Below are 14111 nucleotides of genomic sequence, written 5' to 3' on the forward strand. Positions count from 1 at the left end.
AGTCTATCTTGAAGGCTATCGAACAGGCAGTAGTCACACCGGACAATTCCTATATTTGTGTAAATTACTAGCAAAGAATTAAAGGGAAACTGAAATGCATTTCTGACTCATTAGTCGTCATCAGCCAGCCATACCCTTCTGAGATTCGAACCATGGGCTGATTGCATATGAGGCAGTGTTATTTGCCTCTAAGCCACAAGGTCTCTCTCGCTCTGTTAGCTTTTTTTCTGCAAGGGAAGATATGTTTCAAATGTTAACTCTTTAGATTACCTTGCTAGGCCCCAAACATGGGGCAAATCTTTATTTCCTGTTTTCAGTCTATCTTGAAGGCTATCGAACAGGCAGTAGTCACACCGGACAATTCCTATATTTGTGTAAATTACTAACAAAGAATTAAAGGGAAACTGAAATGCATTTCTGACTCATTAGTCGTCATCAGCCAGCCATACCCTTCTGAGATTCGAACCATGGGCTGATTGCATATGAGGCAGTGTTATTTGCCTCTAAGCCACAAGGTCTCTCTCGCTCTGTTAGCTTTTTTTCTGCAAGGGAAGATATGTTTCAAATGTTAACTCTTTAGATTACCTTGCTAGGCCCCAAACATGGGGCAAATCTTTATTTCCTGTTTTCAGTCTATCTTGAAGGCTATCGAACAGGCAGTAGTCACACCGGACAATTCCTATATTTGTGTAAATTACTAACAAAGAATTAAAGGGAAACTGAAATGCATTTCTGACTCATTAGTCGTCATCAGCCAGCCATACCCTTCTGAGATTCGAACCATGGGCTGATTGCATATGAGGCAGTGTTATTTGCCTCTAAGCCACAAGGTCTCTCTCGCTCTGTTAGCTTTTTTTCTGCAAGGGAAGATATGTTTCAAATGTTAACTCTTTAGATTACCTTGCTAGGCCCCAAACATGGGGCAAATCTTTATTTCCTGTTTTCAGTCTATCTTGAAGGCTATCGAACAGGCAGTAGTCACACCGGACAATTCCTATATTTGTGTAAATTACTAACAAAGAATTAAAGGGAAACTGAAATGCATTTCTGACTCATTAGTCGTCATCAGCCAGCCATACCCTTCTGAGATTCGAACCATGGGCTGATTGCATATGAGGCAGTGTTATTTGCCTCTAAGCCACAAGGTCTCTCTCGCTCTGTTAGCTTTTTTTCTGCAAGGGAAGATATGTTTCAAATGTTAACTCTTTAGATTACCTTGCTAGGCCCCAAACATGGGGCAAATCTTTATTTCCTGTTTTCAGTCTATCTTGAAGGCTATCGAACAGGCAGTAGTCACACCGGACAATTCCTATATTTGTGTAAATTACTAGCAAAGAATTAAAGGGAAACTGAAATGCATTTCTGACTCATTAGTCGTCATCAGCCAGCCATACCCTTCTGAGATTCGAACCATGGGCTGATTGCATATGAGGCAGTGTTATTTGCCTCTAAGCCACAAGGTCTCTCTCGCTCTGTTAGCTTTTTTTCTGCAAGGGAAGATATGTTTCAAATGTTAACTCTTTAGATTACCTTGCTAGGCCCCAAACATGGGGCAAATCTTTATTTCCTGTTTTCAGTCTATCTTGAAGGCTATCGAACAGGCAGTAGTCACACCGGACAATTCCTATATTTGTGTAAATTACTAACAAAGAATTAAAGGGAAACTGAAATGCATTTCTGACTCATTAGTCGTCATCAGCCAGCCATACCCTTCTGAGATTCGAACCATGGGCTGATTGCATATGAGGCAGTGTTATTTGCCTCTAAGCCACAAGGTCTCTCTCGCTCTGTTAGCTTTTTTTCTGCAAGGGAAGATATGTTTCAAATGTTAACTCTTTAGATTACCTTGCTAGGCCCCAAACATGGGGCAAATCTTTATTTCCTGTTTTCAGTCTATCTTGAAGGCTATCGAACAGGCAGTAGTCACACCGGACAATTCCTATATTTGTGTAAATTACTAACAAAGAATTAAAGGGAAACTGAAATGCATTTCTGACTCATTAGTCGTCATCAGCCAGCCATACCCTTCTGAGATTCGAACCATGGGCTGATTGCATATGAGGCAGTGTTATTTGCCTCTAAGCCACAAGGTCTCTCTCGCTCTGTTAGCTTTTTTTCTGCAAGGGAAGATATGTTTCAAATGTTAACTCTTTAGATTACCTTGCTAGGCCCCAAACATGGGGCAAATCTTTATTTCCTGTTTTCAGTCTATCTTGAAGGCTATCGAACAGGCAGTAGTCACACCGGACAATTCCTATATTTGTGTAAATTACTAACAAAGAATTAAAGGGAAACTGAAATGCATTTCTGACTCATTAGTCGTCATCAGCCAGCCATACCCTTCTGAGATTCGAACCATGGGCTGATTGCATATGAGGCAGTGTTATTTGCCTCTAAGCCACAAGGTCTCTCTCGCTCTGTTAGCTTTTTTTCTGCAAGGGAAGATATGTTTCAAATGTTAACTCTTTAGATTACCTTGCTAGGCCCCAAACATGGGGCAAATCTTTATTTCCTGTTTTCAGTCTATCTTGAAGGCTATCGAACAGGCAGTAGTCACACCGGACAATTCCTATATTTGTGTAAATTACTAACAAAGAATTAAAGGGAAACTGAAATGCATTTCTGACTCATTAGTCGTCATCAGCCAGCCATACCCTTCTGAGATTCGAACCATGGGCTGATTGCATATGAGGCAGTGTTATTTGCCTCTAAGCCACAAGGTCTCTCTCGCTCTGTTAGCTTTTTTTCTGCAAGGGAAGATATGTTTCAAATGTTAACTCTTTAGATTACCTTGCTAGGCCCCAAACATGGGGCAAATCTTTATTTCCTGTTTTCAGTCTATCTTGAAGGCTATCGAACAGGCAGTAGTCACACCGGACAATTCCTATATTTGTGTAAATTACTAACAAAGAATTAAAGGGAAACTGAAATGCATTTCTGACTCATTAGTCGTCATCAGCCAGCCATACCCTTCTGAGATTCGAACCATGGGCTGATTGCATATGAGGCAGTGTTATTTGCCTCTAAGCCACAAGGTCTCTCTCGCTCTGTTAGGTAATCTAAAGAGTTAACATTTGAAACATATCTTCCCTTGCAGAAAAAAAGCTAACAGAGCGAGAGAGACCTTGTGGCTTAGAGGCAAATAACACTGCCTCATATGCAATCAGCCCATGGTTCGAATCTCAGAAGGGTATGGCTGGCTGATGACGACTAATGAGTCAGAAATGCATTTCAGTTTCCCTTTAATTCTTTGTTAGTAATTTACACAAATATAGGAATTGTCCGGTGTGACTACTGCCTGTTCGATAGCCTTCAAGATAGACTGAAAACAGGAAATAAAGATTTGCCCCATGTTTGGGGCCTAGCAAGGTAATCTAAAGAGTTAACATTTGAAACATATCTTCCCTTGCAGAAAAAAAGCTAACAGAGCGAGAGAGACCTTGTGGCTTAGAGGCAAATAACACTGCCTCATATGCAATCAGCCCATGGTTCGAATCTCAGAAGGGTATGGCTGGCTGATGACGACTAATGAGTCAGAAATGCATTTCAGTTTCCCTTTAATTCTTTGTTAGTAATTTACACAAATATAGGAATTGTCCGGTGTGACTACTGCCTGTTCGATAGCCTTCAAGATAGACTGAAAACAGGAAATAAAGATTTGCCCCATGTTTGGGGCCTAGCAAGGTAATCTAAAGAGTTAACATTTGAAACATATCTTCCCTTGCAGAAAAAAAGCTAACAGAGCGAGAGAGACCTTGTGGCTTAGAGGCAAATAACACTGCCTCATATGCAATCAGCCCATGGTTCGAATCTCAGAAGGGTATGGCTGGCTGATGACGACTAATGAGTCAGAAATGCATTTCAGTTTCCCTTTAATTCTTTGTTAGTAATTTACACAAATATAGGAATTGTCCGGTGTGACTACTGCCTGTTCGATAGCCTTCAAGATAGACTGAAAACAGGAAATAAAGATTTGCCCCATGTTTGGGGCCTAGCAAGGTAATCTAAAGAGTTAACATTTGAAACATATCTTCCCTTGCAGAAAAAAAGCTAACAGAGCGAGAGAGACCTTGTGGCTTAGAGGCAAATAACACTGCCTCATATGCAACCAGCCCATGGTTCGAATCTCAGAAGGGTATGGCTGGCTGATGACGACTAATGAGTCAGAAATGCATTTCAGTTTCCCTTTAATTCTTTGTTAGTAATTTACACAAATATAGGAATTGTCCGGTGTGACTACTGCCTGTTCGATAGCCTTCAAGATAGACTGAAAACAGGAAATAAAGATTTGCCCCATGTTTGGGGCCTAGCAAGGTAATCTAAAGAGTTAACATTTGAAACATATCTTCCCTTGCAGAAAAAAAGCTAACAGAGCGAGAGAGACCTTGTGGCTTAGAGGCAAATAACACTGCCTCATATGCAATCAGCCCATGGTTCGAATCTCAGAAGGGTATGGCTGGCTGATGACGACTAATGAGTCAGAAATGCATTTCAGTTTCCCTTTAATTCTTTGTTAGTAATTTACACAAATATAGGAATTGTCCGGTGTGACTACTGCCTGTTCGATAGCCTTCAAGATAGACTGAAAACAGGAAATAAAGATTTGCCCCATGTTTGGGGCCTAGCAAGGTAATCTAAAGAGTTAACATTTGAAACATATCTTCCCTTGCAGAAAAAAAGCTAACAGAGCGAGAGAGACCTTGTGGCTTAGAGGCAAATAACACTGCCTCATATGCAACCAGCCCATGGTTCGAATCTCAGAAGGGTATGGCTGGCTGATGACGACTAATGAGTCAGAAATGCATTTCAGTTTCCCTTTAATTCTTTGTTAGTAATTTACACAAATATAGGAATTGTCCGGTGTGACTACTGCCTGTTCGATAGCCTTCAAGATAGACTGAAAACAGGAAATAAAGATTTGCCCCATGTTTGGGGCCTAGCAAGGTAATCTAAAGAGTTAACATTTGAAACATATCTTCCCTTGCAGAAAAAAAGCTAACAGAGCGAGAGAGACCTTGTGGCTTAGAGGCAAATAACACTGCCTCATATGCAATCAGCCCATGGTTCGAATCTCAGAAGGGTATGGCTGGCTGATGACGACTAATGAGTCAGAAATGCATTTCAGTTTCCCTTTAATTCTTTGTTAGTAATTTACACAAATATAGGAATTGTCCGGTGTGACTACTGCCTGTTCGATAGCCTTCAAGATAGACTGAAAACAGGAAATAAAGATTTGCCCCATGTTTGGGGCCTAGCAAGGTAATCTAAAGAGTTAACATTTGAAACATATCTTCCCTTGCAGAAAAAAAAGCTAACAGAGCGAGAGAGACCTTGTGGCTTAGAGGCAAATAACACTGCCTCATATGCAATCAGCCCATGGTTCGAATCTCAGAAGGGTATGGCTGGCTGATGACGACTAATGAGTCAGAAATGCATTTCAGTTTCCCTTTAATTCTTTGTTAGTAATTTACACAAATATAGGAATTGTCCGGTGTGACTACTGCCTGTTCGATAGCCTTCAAGATAGACTGAAAACAGGAAATAAAGATTTGCCCCATGTTTGGGGCCTAGCAAGGTAATCTAAAGAGTTAACATTTGAAACATATCTTCCCTTGCAGAAAAAAAGCTAACAGAGCGAGAGAGACCTTGTGGCTTAGAGGCAAATAACACTGCCTCATATGCAATCAGCCCATGGTTCGAATCTCAGAAGGGTATGGCTGGCTGATGACGACTAATGAGTCAGAAATGCATTTCAGTTTCCCTTTAATTCTTTGTTAGTAATTTACACAAATATAGGAATTGTCCGGTGTGACTACTGCCTGTTCGATAGCCTTCAAGATAGACTGAAAACAGGAAATAAAGATTTGCCCCATGTTTGGGGCCTAGCAAGGTAATCTAAAGAGTTAACATTTGAAACATATCTTCCCTTGCAGAAAAAAAGCTAACAGAGCGAGAGAGACCTTGTGGCTTAGAGGCAAATAACACTGCCTCACATGCAATCAGCCCATGGTTCGAATCTCAGAAGGGTATGGCTGGCTGATGACGACTAATGAGTCAGAAATGCATTTCAGTTTCCCTTTAATTCTTTGTTAGTAATTTACACAAATATAGGAATTGTCCGGTGTGACTACTGCCTGTTCGATAGCCTTCAAGATAGACTGAAAACAGGAAATAAAGATTTGCCCCATGTTTGGGGCCTAGCAAGGTAATCTAAAGAGTTAACATTTGAAACATATCTTCCCTTGCAGAAAAAAAAGCTAACAGAGCGAGAGAGACCTTGTGGCTTAGAGGCAAATAACACTGCCTCATATGCAATCAGCCCATGGTTCGAATCTCAGAAGGGTATGGCTGGCTGATGACGACTAATGAGTCAGAAATGCATTTCAGTTTCCCTTTAATTCTTTGTTAGTAATTTACACAAATATAGGAATTGTCCGGTGTGACTACTGCCTGTTCGATAGCCTTCAAGATAGACTGAAAACAGGAAATAAAGATTTGCCCCATGTTTGGGGCCTAGCAAGGTAATCTAAAGAGTTAACATTTGAAACATATCTTCCCTTGCAGAAAAAAAGCTAACAGAGCGAGAGAGACCTTGTGGCTTAGAGGCAAATAACACTGCCTCATATGCAATCAGCCCATGGTTCGAATCTCAGAAGGGTATGGCTGGCTGATGACGACTAATGAGTCAGAAATGCATTTCAGTTTCCCTTTAATTCTTTGTTAGTAATTTACACAAATATAGGAATTGTCCGGTGTGACTACTGCCTGTTCGATAGCCTTCAAGATAGACTGAAAACAGGAAATAAAGATTTGCCCCATGTTTGGGGCCTAGCAAGGTAATCTAAAGAGTTAACATTTGAAACATATCTTCCCTTGCAGAAAAAAAGCTAACAGAGCGAGAGAGACCTTGTGGCTTAGAGGCAAATAACACTGCCTCACATGCAATCAGCCCATGGTTCGAATCTCAGAAGGGTATGGCTGGCTGATGACGACTAATGAGTCAGAAATGCATTTCAGTTTCCCTTTAATTCTTTGTTAGTAATTTACACAAATATAGGAATTGTCCGGTGTGACTACTGCCTGTTCGATAGCCTTCAAGATAGACTGAAAACAGGAAATAAAGATTTGCCCCATGTTTGGGGCCTAGCAAGGTAATCTAAAGAGTTAACATTTGAAACATATCTTCCCTTGCAGAAAAAAAAGCTAACAGAGCGAGAGAGACCTTGTGGCTTAGAGGCAAATAACACTGCCTCATATGCAATCAGCCCATGGTTCGAATCTCAGAAGGGTATGGCTGGCTGATGACGACTAATGAGTCAGAAATGCATTTCAGTTTCCCTTTAATTCTTTGTTAGTAATTTACACAAATATAGGAATTGTCCGGTGTGACTACTGCCTGTTCGATAGCCTTCAAGATAGACTGAAAACAGGAAATAAAGATTTGCCCCATGTTTGGGGCCTAGCAAGGTAATCTAAAGAGTTAACATTTGAAACATATATATATATATATATATATATATATATATATATATATATATATATATATATATATATATATATATATATATATATATACATACATATATATTTGCCTGTGAAAATTGATAGTATTGCTTCATGCTGCACTGGTCAGTTCACATCTGGAATACCATGATAAGTTCAGCTCGCTACAATACAAAAAGGCCGCTAAAGTACTGAAAGGAGTGCAGAAAAGAGCCCCAAAGATGCTAAGGGGCTTGGAGACTAAACTGTACAAAGAGCTGTTAAAGGGACTTGGTATGTTTAGCTTAAAGATGAGAAGGCTAAGGAGAGACATGACAGCAGTATTCTGATACATGAAGGGATATCATGGGGAAGTGGTTTTGAGTCTACTCATCTTAAAGTTGCCAAGTTTGAAAAACATTTATCTAGACTCCATGATGGATCATCAATTCTGCTGCAGAACCATAATTCGCAGATATTTTCCCCTCTGGCTTACTTGACCCTGGTGTGCTGGAAACACCATTTGCTACATCCAAACAGAGACATAGTACTTGTCTGGAATACTTTGCACCTGCTCTGTATTTTCCTTATTTCAGGTTGCTGACCTCTGCAGCTGATGCACATTCCCTGGAAAAGATACGTTTGGTTTAAGCCTTAAGTCTCTGAGAGATGGTCCATGCATGGCTACACAGCTCTAAATCACATTCTGCCTTTCAAATCTGGATTCGGAACTGTCCTAATAAATTATTCCAGGGGAGGAGTTTTCTCCAGTTCCTGTGGATATTTAATTTCAAAGCAAACTCAACTTTATAAAAAAGGCTGCCTTCACCCAGTCGATTTTATCTCAGGATAAAAGGCTCAGTGATTGAAAGCTCCACTATATAAAATTAGATATCAGGAAGAAAGGCTCTAACCAGGCCCCCTCTTGACAATGCAATTTTTAAGAGGCTGAGCATGCTTTGGGGAACAGTGTTTCAATATAGGGGCCATCATCTACACTTTGAGATGCCTTCAACCAATCCTAGTTGGTTACCATCTTAATAAGAATGAACACAATATCACTCAGGACATGTTCAACAACATAGCACTCAGGGCGCACAATTGCCATTGGCTCATCTTGATTATTAATAGCTTTTGGGGGAAAGTTTTGACTGCACCTTCTCTTTGTCCCTTTTGTTGCTGACTATTAAACCGGAAGATCTACTTTATGTGCTCTCTTGATATTTCATGAAGAGGAAATCTACCCTAAAAATATACCTGTGGAGGATGAGGTTGCTTTTATTTAAGGGTTAAGGGTTTCTTTGTCGGACTAGCAAAGGAACACCACAGAGCACATTTTCGTGCCACAGTCAGCAATTTGGGAGACCTTGGAGTCATGGTCACCTCCTTGGTAGACAGATCCAGGCAGTTCAATTGGCAGAAGCATGAAAGGGGGTTTGTTAGATATCACTTTCTTCCAAACCCCAGTTTAGGCTACAGCCTTGAGATTTCTTCATAGTCTCCCATCTAACAAAGTTTGACCTGCCTTAGCTTTTGAAGATCAGCTGATGTTATCTAAAAGAAAGGTAAAGGTAACGGCCTCCCCTGTCCAATCGAGTTTGTCTCTAGGGAGGAGTGCTCATCTCCATTTCCTAGCCAAGGGAGCCAGCATTTGTCTGAAGATGTATCTGCGGTCATGTGGCCAGCATGACTATACAGCAAGGTGCACCAAATGCTGTTACCCTCCCACTGAAGTGGCACTAGGTGCTGCTAACTAGCTAGTCAAAAAGAGATTATCTTTCTTGGGATTATACTGCTAACTTCTGAAAAAGAACTGCTAGTAGGATTAATAGGGGAAAAAAGGATATTTTTGCCATTCAGCTTCAAGATCTTTTGTCTCTTCCTTTTATGCAGGAAGAGAAAATAATAGATGGGTCATTTCATAAATGACCTTTGCCTGTTTGTACAGTATCTGGTCTTCACTTTCATTTTATCTCCATTTGTTAGCAAAGGGCATGGTTAGTGGCTACAAAATTATTGGATTCCAGGAATCTGTGAGTCTTCTATGAAGAAACACAACAAGAGGTCAATTAGGGAACCAGCCAAAACTGGAAGAGAAGTTATCTAGTCGCTAGGCGTTTCCCCTTGGAGCCACTTAAGGCATTATTTTGATTGATAGGCTCTATTCCAAAGTATTTAAAGGCTAGTTTGCACTTATCATCATGTCTGAAATAATTATTTCAGTCATATGGACTCATGATAAAATAAACTGCATTTCATACAGAATGGCAAACCCATTTTTCCAGAGAAATGACAGTAATGCATTAAATGATATTCAGAGCGTCACAATATTAAAAAATCCTAAATAGTCAGCAGAAAAAGTTCCTTTAAACCGTAATCTGTATGTGGAAGTATCAAGTCCCTATCTTTCTGATAGTCAACAAGTTAAAAACCTATCTGACAAAAGGGAGCAGGCAGAAATGTAGCAGACTGGAAGAAGAAAGAAAAATAAAAAGTAAAGCAATCCACATTCTTGAGAGGTTGTTATCTTTAAGGGGAAGATAGCAAGTTGTTAGGCAGATAATAAGGTTACAAAAAGATGTAGCTAATTTCCACACAGACAATAAAGAAATGAAGAAAAGAGTGTGGAGTATATAAGGAAAAAAGGAAGAGGACATACTTAAAAATATTCCCACCTGCCAGATTCTGGCACAGAAAAGCGATATTATTTTCAAATGGAAACATGGCATTGCCTCTGATTATTTTTCCAGTCAGAGTGACATGTTGAAATACAGTTAGATGGAGAAACTGAGTTCAGTATAACTAAAATATCACCTCGCAAACTTCTTGTTGACTGTCTTCAGATTATATATTCAATAACCCAGTCAAGGGTTCCATTTTAAGCTGCACTTTTACCATAGATCTAAGAAAATCTCACTGTGTACAAATTCCAATGTGCCGGTTGTTTAATGTTCTTCAGGTCAGAACCATTATTTGCATAAGTGAAGGATGAACAGGATTGCAGTACAAAGCATTTATATTGATTCATATTGATTTACACTGAGCACTTTTAGACAAGCAGCAGTTTCTAGGCTTTTGTGGTAGAGGGCCTTGCTCATTTCTATCATACAGTATGATCCATTATCACTCCGTTATTTCTAATGTTCTAAAGTTCTAGACTTCAGGCCTAGCCTGAGTAATACCTGTCCTCAACATCTGGTTTTTCATGTATTTTTTGAAGAAATTAAAACCAGATCTAACAGTTTTTCTTGAATTACAGTATTACAGAATTATAACAAAATTCTTTCATGCTGCTGAAACAACTGAAAAACAATTATCTAGTAAAAATGTTATTTCATATCTTGGAATGCAATGTTTAATTAATTAAATTTTGCTTGATTTTCATTCAGGAAGAAAGCATCCTTGATGAATCATACAGTACTTTAAATGGATATTTTTATACGAGTGCTTTTAAAAAGAACCCTATCATGGTAAGAGATGCCTTTCAAAAAACCATTTTTCTTTCTGAGTGTAAGGATGATTTCCCCCCCCCAAAAAACATTGTCGTTTATTCCAATGAAAACATAAATCTTATTAAAATCAGTCCAATTAGCCAGCTTTCTTTAATCATATGAAAGCTCTGTTGGTATCTTGAATGTCATACCACTTACAGCACGGGTGTCAAACTTGAACGTGTCACGTAACATATTGTGACATTTTTGCCTTTGTGGAGCTGGGGTGGGTGTGCCCTGCGGGCTGCCAGTTTGACACCCCTGATTTACAGTTTAGATCAGTGGTGGGATTCAGCTGCTTCGCACCACTTCGGCACAACTGGTAGCTAATTTTTTGTTGCCCAGGCCCAGAATGGACTTCCGGAAGCAGCATCCACACAGAGAACCGGTTGTTCACATATTTGAATCCCACCACTGGTTTAGATTAACTGTAGCAGCTGCATTTCTTGGAATGTTTTCTGGAATGCCTTGTAATATTTTTAGGTTTTTGAAAATACAATATCATTACGCCACTAGAGGAAATGTATATTCCTGGTCAGTAACAACTAATTTTGAAGAGGACCCCTGCAAGGAAGTAGAGAAGCAGTCATCCAACAAAGGCCTAATACCCCTTTTCTCTGTCCTGCTAAAACAGATGCCTCCCTCCAGCTTTGACTGCAAACTGATAATGGAAATGGTCCATTCAGATTTAACCCAGGAATCTCCAGCCGCTGACCCTAAAGTATGCTTTTGTCCATTAAAATGGGTAAATTACTGAAAGAATAACTCAGATCTGAGGAGGAGCATTTGGCTAAGAAATGAGTTAGCATAGCAAACTTTCAAAATTATCATAGTATGTGGATCTGTTAGAGTTTCAAATTAAAATACACACTTAAAATGCAGAATGTGCCTGTAGAATCAGAAGGAAAAACTGTCTTCTTTATTCATAAAACCAGCTGTCGACCCTCCCCATACAACTGATATAGTCACTGGTGCTTTCTGACTGAATTCTCATTATGACAGAGGAGAAAATATTTACTTGTTGGTTTATAGCATTCATTAAGAGTGATATTTGTTCCATGTTTTCCAATCCCTCAGCCCTCATACAATCATAAAACAGCAGCAATAAAGTATCAAACAGTAGATCTCTAAAAACAATTCAGAGCCATTTTAAAAAGAACCCAACAGTTAAAACCAATTCAGAAATAGTGAAATGCATTGCCAAGATAAATGTGCAAATAAAAGGAAAGATATTAAATGTCATGCCAAAATAACTTCAGATGGTGCCAGTCATCACCGTTCTGATTGCAAAAGACTTGGACAATTCAAAGACCTTAAATGACAAATTTAATATGTGCCCAGATTCTTGCAGGAGAAATCAGATAATAGTCAGGCTCTAAGCCATTTGACTGGAAGAAAAATAGTATTTATATGTGCTCTCAAGTGAACCAGTACCCAATAAAGCAATTTTAAACAGTCAAGAGATGTCAGCAGCTAAATTTTAAACCAATGGAAACCTGGCCATTTCAGGCATATACTGTAGATTTGTTAATCTTTTATTTAATCCAATTTTATTCATTATAAGCACTATGTACAAGTGTGATTATTTTTAAAAAATATCATATATAGATGCAGATATAGATATCAAACACAACAAAACTTTTTTCTTAAAAAAAAACACAGCGCAAACTATCCTCAAAAAGATCTTACTGTGATGCCAGAAAGAAGGGCATGTTAACACCTGTCCAACCTCTGAATCGAGGGGTCACCAGAAAAAAGGGTCTGTCTCTTGGGAATATGCCATGGTCCTTGACTGAAAGATTTTCAGAACTAATGCTTGAATCAAGGATGGGAGATTAGAGAGAATTTAACACAGCTTTTCTTTCTTAAACATTATGTTTAGTTGCTGCCAAAAGGATTAAGGCAAATAAAAAAGGAGCCTCAAATTTTCAGTGAAAACTGTGATGCACCACTGCAGAGAGCCATCTGGTTTTAAAACACAGGCCTGAAAAGGGGGAGGCTGGTTGAAGAAATTAGAACATGGCATTACTCAGGGTTCATCAATGAACAGATCCTTTATGGTCATGGTAGCCTAAAATTGGAAGATAGCACCTTTTACTAACAAATTTATGAAAGAGCATGACTTTGGAGGAACATCGCTCATTTCATCAGATGCACAAAGTGAATAAAATGATGTAGGATTTAAACTGGGATGGGAGGGTCAGAAGGAGAAGAAGACAGGGTAGTTTTATAAATGCAGATTACACATGAGACAGATTACTGGTACCTTATCAATGAACGGTTGATTATTTCTACTCTTATTCTCTGCCAGAGTAAGCAGACATACTTTTTTCTGACTTTCCTGTCCTCTGAGTTAACAACATGCCCCTGGTCTTTTTCCAGACTCAAGTTAGAAAAAGGTTGTTAATTATTTGTAGCCTAGCCATTCAAATGAGGGGCTTTGTTCATTAGCAAAATTGAGCTATTGCAATATCAGGAAGAAGAAAGGGACTTTTGTTTTAGTTGAGCAACTGGCTTGGGGTCATCAGGAAAATAACAAAAACTAAAACAGATATTCTAAACAGAGACACTTATGGAATGAATGAGGATGTTAGGAAAATCCTCTACGAAGGAAAATAAAAGTGCAGGTTTTGCTTTGGCGTGTAACAGTGATACCCTATTTTTTTAAGTTAGATTTGGTGGTAACTCTTTTTCTGTTTCTTCTTATACTACTTAAGCTATAGAATCTGTTTAATTAACGGTTGTTCCTATTTTTATACTTAGTCAGAATAGTTTCCCCGATATGTTTTGCTACTCTATATAACTTGGCAAATGATGTTTGCAACAACATGTAGTTTTAGATTATTAGTAGACAACTATCTTCTGAAAACAATTTTCCTCCTCCTCCTCCTCCTCCTCCTCCTCCTCCTCCTCCTCCTCCTCCTCCTCCTCCTCCAAAAGATGATAGGAGTTTATTATTGTTTTAAAGAAGAACAGCACAGATTTAACTGCTTTATTTTACCATTTATTTTCTTAAAAAGAGACACACACACCTTGTCATCAAAGATGGAAAATTTGCTGCTGAATTCCAGGGAGTAAACTTGGTGATGCAAAGCAACAATGTGGATGAGAGGATGCATGTTGGCCATGAATAGCCCA

Source organism: Vipera ursinii, assembly GCF_947247035.1.
Source record: "Vipera ursinii genome assembly, chromosome: 2".
Taxonomy (NCBI): domain Eukaryota; kingdom Metazoa; phylum Chordata; class Lepidosauria; order Squamata; family Viperidae; genus Vipera; species Vipera ursinii.